The sequence below is a fragment of the Gopherus flavomarginatus genome, chromosome 2, assembly GCF_025201925.1.
Source record: "Gopherus flavomarginatus isolate rGopFla2 chromosome 2, rGopFla2.mat.asm, whole genome shotgun sequence".
NCBI classification, from domain to species: domain Eukaryota; kingdom Metazoa; phylum Chordata; order Testudines; family Testudinidae; genus Gopherus; species Gopherus flavomarginatus.
The window spans coordinates 84,519,417-84,535,600 of NC_066618.1; the positions used below are offsets into that span (position 1 = coordinate 84,519,417).

The following is a 16,184-nucleotide window of genomic DNA, read 5'->3' on the forward strand; positions in this document are numbered from 1 at the left end:
TGCTCCCATCCTGCCTTGTTCTCCACAGCGACCCCCCCCCCCCCCCCCCCCGCAGTGTTCCCAGACTCCCCCCCACCCCCTCTGCCCTGCAACTCCATTCGCCTCCCCCAGCGCGCTCCACAGGGGCGAGCGACCCACCGCGGGCGGCTCACAGCTGCTCTTTGTCTCCCTCCGCCTTGGGAGCCGGGCACTATTTCTCCTCCCCCTGCCTTGACGCTGGGTGCCTGTGGAATGCTGCGCGCCGAGCCCGGCAGCGGCGGCAGGATACAGCCGAGTCTGCCGCTCCCTATAAGAACCTCCTTGCGAGCGACGCCATTTTAAGCCTCTCGCTCGGTTCGGCGGCAGCTCAGTGTCCGGCGCGGACGGAGAAGAGCCGGAGCCAGGCGGCGGCGGCGGCCGGGGCTGGGGGAACCCTGCGCTCTTGCCTCCCCGCAGTGTCAGTGGCGCTTTCTGTTAATTCCCGCTTCCTCCCTTCGGCCGGCGGCGCTCGGGTTGTTCCCAGCCCGGCGGGGGCGCTGGTCTCGGGGGCGCCCCCGGAGTGCGGAAACCGGGGGAGGGGGGTGTCGCTCCAGGGAGCGCGGCGGCCGGTGGCGGAGGGTTGGGGCTGGAGGGCTCTGCCCGGGGAGGCGCCGGGAGGTCCCCGCTGGGCCCGGCCCTGGGGTGGGAGGGGGATGCCGGACCCGGGTAGGGAGCGGCTCGGACGCGAGGGCTCTTGACTGGGGCGGTCCGGACGGTTGAGGGGCTGGGGAGGCTGGAGGCGGGTGCCGGGCTGGGGGAGGCTGGCGGGCCCCTGCCTGCGGCGGGGCGAAGCGAGTTTTCTGCTCCCCGGCTCTGGGATGGGAGGCTCGGAGCAGAGCCTGTGGGCTGCAGCCGGGCTGGGAGCAGCGTCGGGCTGATTTGGGGAGGCGCCGACGGGCTTTCGAGCACGGCTCCGATAGCAGGAAGGGGGGGAAAGGGAAGCGGGTTCGGGTTTGTTTGTATTGTGTAATTATCCAATAACTAAGCTGCTGCTTGACTGCAGGGGCTGTTATCTGTTGCATTGTGGGCTTTTGTCTCAGCTGCATGTGTGTTTGCAGGAGAGGCTCCTGTTCGTATCCATGCCGCTGCTGGGTGTCTTGAGTTCAAGCTGCTCCGGAGCTGGGTGTAATCAAAGCGAGTTTAAAACACCCCAAGTAGCTGGTATCTCGTTTAAAGAGCGTACCAGGCTGCTTGGGGCTCTCCTACCGGGGGAAGGAAACTTGCTGGTTTTGCACTAGACCACTTCGGATTATGCAGTGTGTTGTGGGGGTTAGTCTCCAGGGCCGATCCCTCCGAGGGGAGGCAGTCTGTGGACCAATTCTGCTGTAGTTCTCATTGGCTTATATGAAACTTCTAAAAACTCAAGTGCTCTTTTTGGGGGGGGAGGGGGAGTGGAAGATAGCAATACTTTGAATCTGTTGGCTGTATTTTCTTCTCTTCTGCATGGAAGGACTCTTGTTCTGATACTCTATATCTTCCAGACAACTGTGGTCTTCCCCTCCCCCAAAGTATGCATGCAAGTTGTGAATGGAAAGAGGCTGGGCTGGTATGCTGAGGTCAGTAGAAGGAAATCAAGGAGGAGTTTTAGTAAAATACGAACTTCGTTTAGGAGAGTGTAGTAGACTCAGATTAGAAAGTGACCAGAATGAACAGGAGAACTTCCTCTGATCTTAAATGTTGTTGCAAGATGTGTACCCTTCTGTGTTAGGGTTTATCACCTGTATATGACTTGGTATGCGAAGTCCAAGAGACTTCCAAAAGCCTTGACTGAATTTAAGATTGCATAAAATTAAGATGGTTATTTGGCCAGGTTACCTGTCTTAAACTTTGTTTGTTAGCATATTTTACCACATTACTAGTTATCATTTTAAATTAATAGGCCAAGATTTTAAAAAACAAGTGTCTAATACAAGTGACTTAACTTCCAAAAGTACTAATCTGCAGATTCCTTTAACATTAATGGCAGTTTCTGGATACTTGGCATGGTTGAAAATAAAAATTTGTTTAGGTGCCTAAATGTGGCTCACCGTTGTATACAATTGTGTATGTACGAAATACAAATTATTACCGTAAGAGTAGGAGGCCAGTGTTTGACTTTGCTAGAATAAATAAAAACAGCAGTCTTCAAAATTTAGTAGTGAAGAGGCTTGAATCTTTAAGTTGATCCTCTTGTGTCTCACTTAGTGTAAATAGTCAGTTAGAGGGTGAAAATCTTATGTGAAATTGCTCACAGGAAAGGGTGGGATAGAGAATGGCCTCTAGAATGAGAGAAATCTTAAGTAAAGATGTAGGTCAAGCCTTACCTTGTGTTAGGTCTTGTGTCACAAATTAAAAGCACCCTGTCAGTTTAATCATAACTTATGTTTCACCTAACTCAAATTCTAAACTTCATACAATTTATGCCTTCAACTCTTGTGCAGTAAAGACTGGGCTAGGCTTTCTGCTTAGCATGTACTAGCATAATGCTAAAGTGATTACATATAACAGGCTTTCTGGGTTAGATTTGCTGAAACTTAAGCTTCAGGACTAACAGGTTTCATTTAAACATAGGATTGACTGCGTGAAATGATCCAAATTGATGATTGTTTTTCTTCCTTTCATTAAAGAGTTCAAGATAGTGTGTGGGGGGGGGGGGGGAGGGCATGAGGGGAGAATATGGACATTGACATTTTAGAATTAGGTACTGTCCATTCACATGTAAGGCAGATGCCCACGTGTGGTAACTTCTTTACACCAATTTCTACCTACAAAAACCATAAGCTTCTACTTTTTCAATGTTATAACTAGGTGTCTGACTGTTCATCTGATAAAATTCACTGGTAGGGCTCTACCAAGTTTTATCCAACAACAAATTCTTAATATGGTCACTAAAGCGAGAAAAAATCATAATGTGTGTGGAGACATAGCAATAACTATAAAGTTGTCCATGCTGATAGTTTACTATAGTTTAAGCTAATACAGGGGTTGCTGTGACACTGCAGTAAACTAATAACTTGTGCTTTATGACTTAATAGGAATCTACATACTGTAGTCAAGAAGTTATTCCTGATTTCCTGACTACAATTTCTCATGGCCTCAGTGTCTTAAGCTGGTCTTGAATGATTTCTGCTTTATTAAGGCATGTAAAATAAGTTTGGGTTTTTTTGTGTTTTGCAAGTGGCAGCTTTTACAAATTCAAGATTTGCATTTAGTTCTGGTGTTCTAGTTTTAATTTTTTTAAACTTTGTACTTATTAGTGTATAACTGAAAATCTAGGTAGGATTTGTAAACTTTAGTTTGATAGATGCTGTCGTTTGCGAATTAACTCAGTCTTACAAAATTCTAATTGCCTGCTGCCCTGGGCTAGTGCACAGTTATATCAAGTGAAACAATTGTCATAATAAAGAGTGGGTGAAGCAAATGGCTTCTCCTTTTAAACTTGTGTGCATTTCTTGCAATGCTTATCTAGCTAGACATTGCCATTAAAAACCAAATTCTTAGTATACTGTTACTCCCAAAAGATTTAGACTTTTATAAACTTGCCACATCCTGATACAGTACTGCTATTCAATAACTTACAGCATTATCAATGCCTGCAAAATCAGTATTTCCAGTGCCTGCTAGGCATTCTACGCCAGACTCTTTTCAAAATCAACTCCCAATTAAATTAACTTCCATGTCAGAGAGGTTCAGCGCTTTTTGTCCCTGGTGATACACTGGCTAGAAAAATTGATGCACTTAAAAAGGGAATAGTGGTTATAACACTGATCCTAACAAAAATGTGACTCTGATTTAGAAGTTCATAGGGATACTTGTCTTGTGTGATATATATTAAACTTATTTACATAGTACAGTGTGAATAGATGAAAAATCCATGGTAGCTTGGTAAAACTGTTTTTGTTTTGTCTTTGAGTCTGCATTAATGTCTCCTCAGCAAAGCAAGAGAAGGAAGTAAAATAATTGAATAACATCCAAGTAGTCTAGACACTATTGCTTCTGACTGGGCACAGACTGCAATCCACAGTGTCACTGACACACAACTTAATTCTAAAACGTCTTCAGTCTGTTTCAGGAAATTATGAATAAAATGGGACTAAGTACTTATTAGTTCAGCTGGAGCACTGTCACTGCAGTCTCTGTCATACTGAACTGAATAGTCGGCAGGTCCCTGACCAAACAAACATTAGAACAGGTCTGTCTAGGTAGACTTTAACAGTAACTATATATTCATGTTGAAAATGTGAATCAGAATGGAAGAATATATTTGTCAATCAGCATGATGATCCTATTACATTTAGCATGAATTATTAAATGTACCCATCATATACATTCAGAGCACACTTGTCAACAGAAGATTAAAATAGAGCTAGATGTTACAAGAAGAGGTTGTTCACAAAATGGGAGTATTGTCCCATAACATAGATTTCTAAGGGGATCTTTGAACTCTTATTCTTGTAGTAAATATCTTCCAATTTCTCATTGGCTTAGGAACAATACAGGTGCCCTCAAGTGGCCAAAAATCTAAATGTCCCACATTGAGACTTGCAAATACTAAAAGCAAACTGTCTAGGTTAAACGAAAGGTATTGATCAAATTTTCTTTGGGTACTGTAGTGTCAAATTTCACTAACATCCAGGTTGTAAAGTCACGAGGAGGCAAAGTACTGGAGTAAGTTTTATAGGAGTGCTTATATTTCCAAATTATATTAATTTCCAATATATTCCAAATTATTCCATTCATGGAATCGGACAGTTGGTGCCCTAACTGTACAATTTCAGTGTTCTGGTGTTTCATTTTAGTCTAGTTGTAACTTTATAATGGGTTAACTTCTTCAATTTTAAGCTGCTGAGACTAACAGGAAACAAAACTACTTTTAATGTAGTTCAGTTCTGTCTTGGAGTTTCTCACATCTATCTTTGCACTAACTCACAGGATTGAGTTGGGTCATAGACTTCGTTATGCAGAAGTGCTGCAGCAGGACTTTGGTGCAAGGTATTAAAGTGTTGTCACGCTGCTTTATGGATGGAGACCTAGGTATCGAGGTCTACTTTTTTTCTCTCTCTACACATTTCTTTATAAAGTGTAGAGTTCAGCATACAAAGCCTTGTTAACAAATGTTTTCTTCTCCTATACATGGCAATTTAGGCACAACTGTTGGCATGGATGTCTAGTCTTGGGTCTGGAATGTCTTAAATTTGGTCTTTGTGTATGTGGTGATACTGCAGTGACTTGAGTATCAAACTTAAATTTGATAATTCAGACTTTAAGGGATTACTGCTCAGTACTCAGACCTTTACCACAGTGAGCAAAATTACATGTAATCTCAAAGTTAATAAATTCTTGGTTGAGGGTTTTTGAAAGGTGGGCATATAAACAAAGGCTTAACATTATGGGAATGGTTTATGCCAGGATAGTTAAAGTAGCTGGAACTGTGAACATGTTATAACAGTGGGGGTACAACCATATAGGGCTTGTCTTCACTTTTTGGGATAAATTGACCTAAGTTACACTATTCTAGCTACATGAATATTGTAGCCTGAGTTGACATAGCTTAAGTCAGGGGTAGGCAACCTATGGCACATGTGCCGAAGGTGGCCCGCGAGCTGATTTTTTTCAGTGGCCTGGCCACCAGTCCGGGGAGATCTGCATTTTAAATTAATTTTTAAATGAAGCTTCTTAAACATTTGAAAAACTATTTACTTTACATACAATAGTTTGGTTATATATCAGACTTATAGAAAGACCTTCTAAAAACATTAAAATATATTACTGGCATGTGAAACCTTAAATCAGAGTGAATAAATGAAGACTCGGCACATCACTTCTGAAAGGTTGCCGACCCCTGGCTTAGGTCAGTTTATCCTGTTGTCTTCACTGCTCTGTGTCAGGAGGTGCCCTCTAGTCGAGTATTTTACTCTTCTCCGAGAGCTGGAATCAACTGGAAAGCATTCTGCTGTTGATTTAGCAGGTCTTCACTAGACCCACTAAATCATCACCCACTGCATCAATTGCAGCAGCATAGATATCCCTGGTAGTGAAGACAAGCACATAGTGGTTTTTGGTTGCTGATAAAGCAATTTATTCAAGTTGCTAAAGTATAGTCATTTCAGAAAGCGCTGTTACTAAATTCTTTTTCATAAACTAAGAAGCAAACTCTGCAATGATGAAGCACCCCCAATCTGATTCTGGCTTCTTCATGCACATTACTATGATGTATCTGGAAATAGCAACTAATCTTTACACTTCAGATTAGAATCTGCCTCAATAGCTGGTCACAAGTTCTAGGCAACTGTTAGTTAGGGCTGGCATTTAGATGTCCACATGTAGATTGTAAAATTGGTTACTATTTTTACAGTTCCAGTATTGCAGTGCTGGTAAAAATCCCCTTGAAAGTGAAAAGCTGTCCCTCATGGGTATGTGTCTCCCAAATGAGAACTGGTACAGTGTTTGGCATCTGAACACTCAGTGCTGCTGCTTATCACTTTGGCAAACAACTGCAAGTTAACAAGACTGTTCATGCACCCCAAAATTACATGTTTATTGTCTGCTCTTGGTGCTGCCTGTAGCTTTCTCCAGGCTGTGGCCATGATTGTTCCATGCTGGGAGGAGGAGCCAAAAGAGGAGGCTGACAAAGTGGTAGAGTATCTGCCTATTTTCACAGCCACCTGCTTAGTGGCAAGACGAGTGGGGTAAAAGACAACTACTTAGTGACAGCTGGGGAGGCGGTAGAGGGAGTTTTGTATCTTTGGCTAGAGGCTGATGTGAAAGGGCAATCCAGGAATAACTTCTTGGTGGCAATCTCAGTAGCTGAGGGTGGGTCTGCCTTCATTACCAAGATGTTGTCTCTGGACCTTGCTGCACTGGAAGGATGCCACCTTTACTTCTTACTAACCAAAGGTAGATAAAACATCTGGCAGACATCTTCTGGGTCTTTATTACTGATTTGGTTGAATGGCATATAACAAGTGTGATGTTATATAGTATAGGTATGATCAATCTTTGTGTAAACTGAACACATTTTCTCTAGGATTTACCAAGACAAACACGTAACTACCATGATGCAGTTTCTAGACACTGTATAACACCACTCTAAAGGCAACCTGCAGAATCCCTTGTCCTCTGCTTGTCAAATATTTTATCTTGATGATTGGAAAACTTTAAGCATAATTGAAGGAGGGGCAGAAGAGGTGCCACTTCAGCACAGCATAGTTGCTGTCTGTTCTCACCTCTTTGTGGGCTATATATATTTTTTTGCTGTATATAGAATTGATGCAAGGTAATCCTACTTTTTTTTTTTAAAAACCTACAATGATTTGCTTGGGAAGACCCTCTAAGTCTTAGTACAGCTAATCCAGTTCTAGAAAATGTAGTCAAGACTACTTAGCAGGATTTAATTATGGCTTTAAATGGCTGTTTTGTGGATGAGAGTAACTCAGTTTTCTTGTATCAGAGGGGTAGCTGTGTTAGTCTGGATCTGTAAAAGCAGCAAAGAGTCCTGTGGCACCTTATAGACTAACAGACGTTTTGGAGCATGAGCTTTCGTGGGTGAATACCCACTTCGTCAGATGCATGTAGTGGAAATCTCCAGGGGCAGGTGGGGGTGTGTGTGTGTGTATATGTGTGTGTGTGTATATGTGTGTGTATTTAAAAATATGCAGGCAAGCTAGAGATAATGAGGTAGTTCAGTCAGGAGAATGAGGCCCTCTTGTAGCAGTTGAGGTGTGAAAACCAAGGGAGGAGAAACTGGTTCTGTAATTGTCAAGCCATTTACAGTCTTTGTTTAATCCTGAGCTGATGGTATCAAATTTGCAGATGAACTGAAGCTCAGCAGTTTCTCTTTGAAGTCTGGTCCCGAAGTTTTTTTGCTGCAGGATGGCCACCTTAAGGTCTGCTATAGTGTGGCCAGGGAGGTTGAAGTGTTCTCCTACAGGCTTTTGTATATTGCCATTCCTAATATCTAAACTTCAGGACTAGACTTCAAAGAGAAACTGCTGAGCTTCAGTTCATCTGCAAATTTGACACCATCAGCTCAGGATTAAACACAGACTGTGAATGGCTTGCCAATTACAGAACCAGTTCTCCTCCCTTGGTTTTCACACCTCAACTGCTAGAACAGGGGCCTCATCCTCCCTGATTGAACTACCTCATTATCTCTAGCTTGCCTGCATATATATACCTGCCCCTGGAGATTTCCACTACATGCATCTGATGAAGTGGGTATTCACCCACGAAAACTCATGCTCCAAAACGTCTTTTAATCTATAAGGTGCCACAGGACTCTCAGTTTTCTCGAAGATTCAAAGCACTCTTGTGCTGTTGCTGTATTTGCTAAGATTAGGTAACAAAAGCATGTGAACAGAATTGGAATTGCATTAATTGTAAAATCAGATTTTACAATTTTAGTTCTTAGATTGCTGGAATGATGGCAGCTTTAAACCAGTCTTATTTGCAATGTTGTGGACAAGGCATCTGAATCTTTTTTTGGGGTAGGAAGGAGAGTTTTGTCTCTGAAGTTCTCCATTAATAGATCCCTTCCACATGTATGGAGGAGAAGCAAGGACTTGGAAGCCTGAACTGTTAGTATGATAGCAAGTCATTTTTCATTGGGTGTTCAATTCCCTGCAGTGTGGAAAAGTCCTTTTTTAGTGGCTTCAAATAGCAGTGAAATGTTTCTGTTAAATGCAAAGTATACTAATTAAAATAACTGCATTTTATCAAACTGAGTTCTTTGGGCAGACTGAGAATTGTAATCATGGGAGAAACCAATAGAATGACTATCTGACTCCTGTTAATACAGATTCAGAACTGGAAATTGAGCTCTTGCATAATTGGAAGGTTAACCTCAAATGTATGAGGCAAAAGTTCTAGAGAGAATGTAGCATCACTATTAATGCCTCCTTCTCTTGCAAAGCTTCAGACTGGGTTTTCTCAAGCCTGTGTGTGGTTTTTATTTTTTTAGTTGGTATTGACCTCATAAGGCATCAAATTCAATGTGAACCTAGAATGACAGAAGATGTTAATCTGCAAAATTAAAACTAGATATTACTGGTAGAAAACTGCTTTCAGTACAAATGTTCTACATAAACTTGATGAAGTCTGCTCTTGCACTATATATTGACTAGCTTGTACCAAGTCAGTTTTTGAATAGCTGCCTCTAAATACTACTTGAGTAATCTAGCAACCAAATTTGATGCTGCATTAGGCATTAGAGGGATCAGAATTTTCATGCATTAGCTGTCTTAATGGCTTTCCCTCAGTCACTGGCATCAAAAGCCCTTGGAATCTATCCTGCTGACTTTAAACTGAAAGTACTTTTCCAACTTTATGAAATAGTATAAAATGGTCATGTGGTGACACTACTACTTCACAGCTATCCCAGATGTACAAGTCTCCAGTAGGATAACAGCTGTAGTGGCAGAAGACTGGTCTTTCTTACTACTTGAAATTTTGCAAGCAAGCAACACTACAAACTCTTCAATTTCACTTTAAAATCAGCCTAGCTTGCGTAGCACAGAACTGGACTTCACATGTTCCTATGCATATTGGATGCAAGAATGGGAGTTAAATGTTAGGGTTTGTACTTCCATCCTTTCAAATTGGATGGAAATCTGTTACTGACTAATACAGTAGTATACAGTATTGTAGCTAGGTCAGTCCCAGGATTTTAGGGGTATCTTCAAAGGAGCTCTGTGGAAGTTCAAAAGCTTCTCTCGCCAACAGAAGCTGGTCCAATGAAAGATTACCTCACCTATCTTGTATCTCCAATTGACTAATAGTGGCTGTTAGCTTTAAATGTCAGCTTAAATTCTTAAACTAAAAGCATCAGGTTTAAATAACCTCATTTGTCTAAAATGGGGTAAAATATGCCATAGCAAATTTTTTCTGAGCTGGAGTAATGTTTTATCTGTAGCCTTTCATCACTTCTGACACTAGACTGAAACACATATTATATATAAATGTGTCAATCCTGCCGTGATTTCTTGTACAAAACATCTGAAGGAATGTAAGGGTCAATGAAGTTGGATTTTTCCTCACAATTGGTTATCTTCTGAATTAAGTCAACTGCTATCAAATATTAACTAAAATTATTTATTAAAACAGGTTTCATTTAGTAGTAATTAGGTCCCTACCAAACTCCTTGACCAGAATGGACCATTTCAGTCATAAGATTTTAAAAATCCTAAATTTCAGTGTTGGGTGGGGGGGTGTGTGTGGGGTGGGGGGACATCACAAGACTATTGTGGGGGAGGGTAGAAGTACTGCAACCCTCCTTCTGTGCTGCTGCTCTGGTGGCATTGCCTTCAGAACTGCACAGCTGGAGAGCAGCAGCTGCTGGCCAGAACTCCAGTTCTTGAAGGCAGTAGCACCACCAGCAGCAGCACAGCAGTAAGGATGGCATAATATGGTATTGCCACCTTACTTCTGCAGTGCTGCTGTCAGGGCACTGCCCTCAGAGCTTGGCACCCAGCCAACAGCCTCTGCTTTCCAGCTGCCCAACTCTGAAGTCAGTGTAGAAGTACAGGTAGCAGTACCATTTCCCCCTTAAAATAACCTTGTGGCCCCATGCAATTCCCGTTTGTGTCAGGACCTCCCAATTTCAGAAATGCTGGTCTCCCCTGTGAAATCTGTATAGTATTGGGTAAAAGCACATAAGACCAGATGTCAGAGTGAGAGATCTGATTTCCCGGTCCATGATGCGTTTTTCATGGCTGTCAATTTGGTAGGTCCCTAGCTATATTATTGTATTAACTGTGTGTAGTGGTGGAGTTCAAACCTCTCAATCCTGAGTCTTCATAGGGGATATCTAAATGAATGTTGCTTAGGTAAACTTGAGAATATCTGATTGCTAGTATCTTCAGCCTCTGAAAGCTTAATGGTCTCCAACTCCTGAGTTAGTGTACAATGCATAATTTTGGACAATTCACCCTGACAGAAACTGGATGGGGTTAAAGCCAACAGGTGTAAACATGCTATTGTGACTTTAGATTACAATTATAATGAATTAAACTGTAAAACCCTGTATTTTTAAATGCCACCACTGTTGGAATCTTATTTGAATTTTAAAAACTGAGAAGGCAAAACAGTTGATAATGAAGGTCCTGATAGTGGACACATTTCAGTAGGAATAACTTGTATCAATGGTCCTACTGACTTAAAAGGGAATAATCATGTGTGCAGCAGTGATGGCTAAAACTGTTTGTTTTTGTTTAAAACTTTTGCATAGAGGCAACTGTCAGTTGTTGTTTTTTTTTTTTAAAAAACTTTTTTCAGTGGTGGTAATTAAAAGAGATTTAGACTTTCAATACTTAGGCCATAATTTTCAAAAATAGGAGCTTAACTTTTAGGATCAGATGGGATTTTCAGACACCTGAGTGACTTAAGGCAATGGGACTTGTGCTCCTCAAACAGCAAACTTTATGTAGCTAGTCAATGTTTTTTCTTTTTCTTTCTGGAAATTCAGTACTTCAGAAGGTGGCTTTGCATGGTGTTGGAGTTTGTAGTGATCTCCCGATAAGCATACTGAGGCCCTGGAATTATCTTCAGACATAGATAACATTAAGTGAAACTTAGTCAATAGTCTTTAAAATCTGAAACACTAATTGGGAAACTAAAATGTCTTGTACTTCCCATTTTATAGTCTTTGACTTAGTCTCTCATGCTTATGGAAGCACCTGCAGTTCTAGTTGCAACAGGAACACTTCAGATAGCTGGTTTTGTGAGTGAAGAAACTGCTCATCTTAATCTTTAAAAGGTATTAAGTTTATAGAGGCTACTGCAGTGACTTCAGTGTACTAGCCTAAGTAGCAGTGTTAAAGTATTGCCCTGTATCTTGGAGCCAGCCATTTGTAGGCAATACACTGTTGAGCAGGTGTCTATAGGACTGCTAATCTAGAGCAGTAATTGTTTTTGTATTTTGGTTCAGAACAAAACTTCAACTAAGGATACTTGGGAGAGCACCACAAATAACCCTGCAGGTTTTATTATTCTCCTATATTTGGCTTTTGGTAACTGAGTTTATCCTAATTCGAAGTACATTTCTTCCAAATCTTAGTAGCTGAGATGGGTTGGTGCTACAGCTCCATTAAAGATGTCTGTATCTAACATGGGCTTATCTCAAACACTAGTTTGTCTTACTGTGTTTACAATGCAAAAGGAGAGGCTGTCAGTAATAACTACTGAAACTAATTGCAAAATAACTCCAGCCTGAAATTCCTTGCTGGAGAACAGAATACTCGACCATTTTAATTAAGGGTTCTGATTGAACCAAAAAAGCAAACATTTGCTCAACTGAGTTGTGGGTGAGCTTTGCAGTTTCAGTGAAGGGGCTCCATCTTAACAACCAGAAACTTTATGGAATTATGTTTTAGATATTTAAGCACCCAGAACTGGCAAAGAATGGCAAGTAATTCAAAATTTGACTTGGTTACTGTCTTGGATCAAATGGCTTTGTGTACTTCAGCCATTTGGCTAGAATTCACTACGTGCCCTGACTTTAACCTTGATTCTTCATTTATTGTGGCTCCTTGCTTCCTCCAACCTTGTCTGTACTAGGGAAATCTACAGAGCTCCTAGCTCTTCTAGCATGGGTAGGATCTATACTGGAGTGGGCAAACTACAGCCCCTGGGCCAGATCTCGCCCACCAGCTGTTTTAAGCCAGCCCTCAAGCTCCCACTGGGGAGCAGGGTTTGGGCTTGCCCTGCTCAGGGTCAGAGCTGTTCCATGCAGCTCCCAGAAGCCACAGCATGGTGTCGTCTTTCTGTGCCCCCCCCCAAGCACTTCAGCCAGGGAGTAGGGTTGGGGGCTGCTACACAGGGCTCCTGGAAACAGTGGTAGGGGGCCCCCTCCAGGGCTCCAATGGGAGCTGCAGGGGTGGTGCTTGTGGATGCAGCAGTGTGCAAAGCCACCTGGCCGTCCCTCTGCATAGAAGCCAGAGAGAGGACATGCCACTACTTCTGGGAGCAGCTTGAGGTAAGTGCTACCCAGAGCCTGCACCCCTGAGCCTCTCCCCCTGCCCCAACCCTGATCCCCTTCCTGTCCTCCAGACCCCTCACTCCCAGCCTGGAGCACCCTCCTGCACCCCCAGCTGGAGCCTTCACCCCTCCTGCATCCCACTCTCCAGTCCAGAGCCCCACACCCTGAACTCCTCATTTCTGGCATCACTCTGGAGCCCACACCCCCAACCTGAGCCCTCATTCCCTTCTGCACCCATTCCAATTTTGTAAGCACATTCATGGCTTGCCATACAACTTCTATTCCCGGATGTGGCCCTTGGGCCAAAAAGTTTGCCACCCCTGATCTATACTGTGGACAAGGCTTCTGCAGCTGGGCTTGTTCTACTGCTGCTTGCTTTCTGGCAGTCTTAATTAACCATTTAAGGATGTGGCAGCCAGATTTTTTTTTAAATCTAACTTCAGGCTCCTAGTAGTATTTCTGCATCTGTGTTTTATAGATAGACATGACTCAAGAATTATTTGACTACATATAGTCAGCTGTTATGTGGATAAGTGTTCTGGGATTGTTTAATAATATGGCGAGACTTAATTTGCATATAACCTTGGAGCCTTACCTGCCTGATATGGGGGCTATTAATGATCAGCATTGCTGCTAACTTATGAAGAACCAGTGGTTTCTGGAGGTCCTCTATTTTGGGACAATATGAGGGTCAATGATAAATCTTGGGACTTAATATTTTGCATTAATAAACTAACCCATTCATCAGTCAATAAGGGATCATACTTTTCTCTTGTATTTGAGAAATGTAGCAAGTCAGACACTTCTGAGCCAAGTATTACTCTTATTTCCAGTTGGGGTTTATACTTGGGTCCTGTAAAGAAGGTAGTGAACATCTACAGAACTCAAAATTATCAAAGAGCAGCAGGATGTTCCCTGGTAAATAGGGAAAATAGTTGCAAAACTAACAGTTTCTACCATATTTAATGTTTCAAAGAGTGGTGATCCCTTATGGTTGCAAGGAGGGCACTCTAAATAGAGCTGCTCTGGTGCCTTGAGACATTACTCACTGCTTTGCAAGCTGCTAGTAGCAGCAGTATGAAACAAGATCAGTCAGTTTCACTGCAGTTGCTCAACCATCTAAGCACTGGAGGCAAATTACTGGGTCCATGGTGGAAGGGCCAAAAAAATTAACAGTAGACTTCTACCCTGTTAAACCCCAACTTCAGAGCAGGAAGGAGGCTCTGGAAACAGAAGAAACCAAGCTTCTCATAAATGGAGGTGGAATATCTTATCCAGAGGTTGATCCAAAAATGGAACAGCAAGTAGGGTCCAGAGACTGCTTTCTGGTAGCAGGTGCTCTCTTCTCCTGCAGCCAGAAAACAGATCAACTAGAAACATGTCAGTGACCCACCATAATTCAGTGTTGCATTTTTTGTGTGCGTGCCTGATTTATACAGGGGGAATAAAGCCTTGGTAGCTGTAATAAACAGTAAGTAGGCTTAATTGTGCTAATTCATATCTAAGTTGCTTTTTCTTCCTAAATGCAACTTCACTGTGACAAACTGCTGTTGACTGGTCAGTGTGGGGCTACATCTTTCTTTGTGCATGATTAGTGGTGGCGCCTTTCAGTTCCTTGATCTCACTATCTAGAAAGGACGCTCATATCAAACTGTCAAACCCCTTACATTTGTAAAGAGCATTTCCAAAACCTTAAGGCTAATAGACTTGTTCCCATTTAAGAAAAAAAAATTTTTGGCTCTACAGGTATGCTGCAGCTGGGAGTGAGGCTCCAAGCATGGATAGACAACATGCTAGCTCATATCATGCTAGCATGTTAAAGTAGTAGTGTAGCGGTTACTTAGACCCAGGAGACCCAGCTCTAATGTCCACATGATTATCTTTAGCACACTAGCTGGAACTGAGCAAGCAAGAGTCTGTCTACCTAGGCTGGGAGGCTTGTTCCCAGCTGCAAAGTGGTCATACCCTAAAGCAGGGGTAGTCAATAATAGGTAGGCAATCAGACCCCACCCCAGATGTTTTAGATCTGAGCCTGAAATCTTGCTGTCTTTTATTTTCTCCCCACTCCTTGACCCCAAAAAAGACTACCCCTGCCATAAAGGAACAAGGCTTGTATCCTTAATGTTCATGATGCAAGGCTAATAAAACTACTTCTTGCATTAGAAATCTGGACGTATCCAGTATCTTGCATGTAAAACTCCATGGCTCTCTGAGTTAGTAGGTTTGACTTCAAGTAAAAAGGGGAATGACTTTTTTGGGGAAAGTCTCAACTTCTGACTAAAACACTTGTCATACTTCCTGTAAACAGATGAAAAATTTTCTTTGTTTAAAAGGTGATCTGCTAAAGGTGGAAGAAAATACTTGTGTGTCCCCCTCTGCTTTCTTGACATTTAAGGCTTGAAAAAAAATCAAGAGATTGTCCTTGAATTCTGTACCTTTTGGAATATTGATCCTGGAAAACTTGGGAGGTGGTCTCAGGCTGGAATTGAAAAGGCAGGGGGACTGCGTAGGTACAAAAATCTTCTGACTAAAATTCCTTTTTTAAATTTACATAGTATCAAACTAGCTCTCTAATTGTAGTTTTTGAGGCTAGGTAGACCTTGAATTTACTAACTAATTGTAAGCTTAAAAATGCCTTTACACACTGCAGGGTATTAAGGACAGCTAGAAGTACACTGAATACTCTATATTCCATGTAAGCAATTGCTGTAGTCTAAAGAGGGATGTTGCACAAGGGCAGGCAAGCTTGAAGCTTTCAAGGTGTGCTACATCCTAGGAAACCCTATAGTGTGAGAATGGTATGCATATCTCTCCTGTAGTCACAAAGTAAAACTGACTGGTCCTTTCATTGCTCAGGCTGAGAAATATTCAGCAGGGAAAGAAATGAAACTGAAGACTGATTGATTAACATTAGGGTAGTGACAAACTTTTTGCAAAAAAGCCTTTGAATCAATGTCCTGTAATTCCTGGTGGAACATACTACTTTGGACAACCAACAGAGAAATCAAGTACGGAACATCACACTTGAAAAACTAGAACTTGTGAATATTCAGCACTTGGAATACAATAAGATTATTGGGAAGTCTTACTAAAGAGCTTGCCTGTATGCTAGTTTTATGACACTAGCTATTAATAGGAAATGACTTAAGTTTGTATTGAGAAACATTTCATCACTCATACCACTGAGCTTCATTGACAGAAGCTGTCTGTCCTC

At 42.1% G+C, this 16,184-nt stretch overlaps 1 protein-coding gene across 2 annotated transcripts in view; it reads left to right on the forward strand.

The window, feature by feature from the left end:
• The first annotated feature begins 252 nt into the window (after positions 1–252).
• Positions 253–16,184, forward strand: part of CTNNB1 (catenin beta 1) — a 32,638-nt gene continuing 16,706 nt past the window's right edge. The window contains exon 1 of one of the 2 annotated variants that reach the window (XM_050937966.1): positions 253–436. The gene's annotated coding sequence lies outside the window, so the exon portion shown is untranslated. The remainder of the gene's footprint in view (positions 437–16,184) is intronic. The other variant, XM_050937965.1, reaches the window with a different exon arrangement.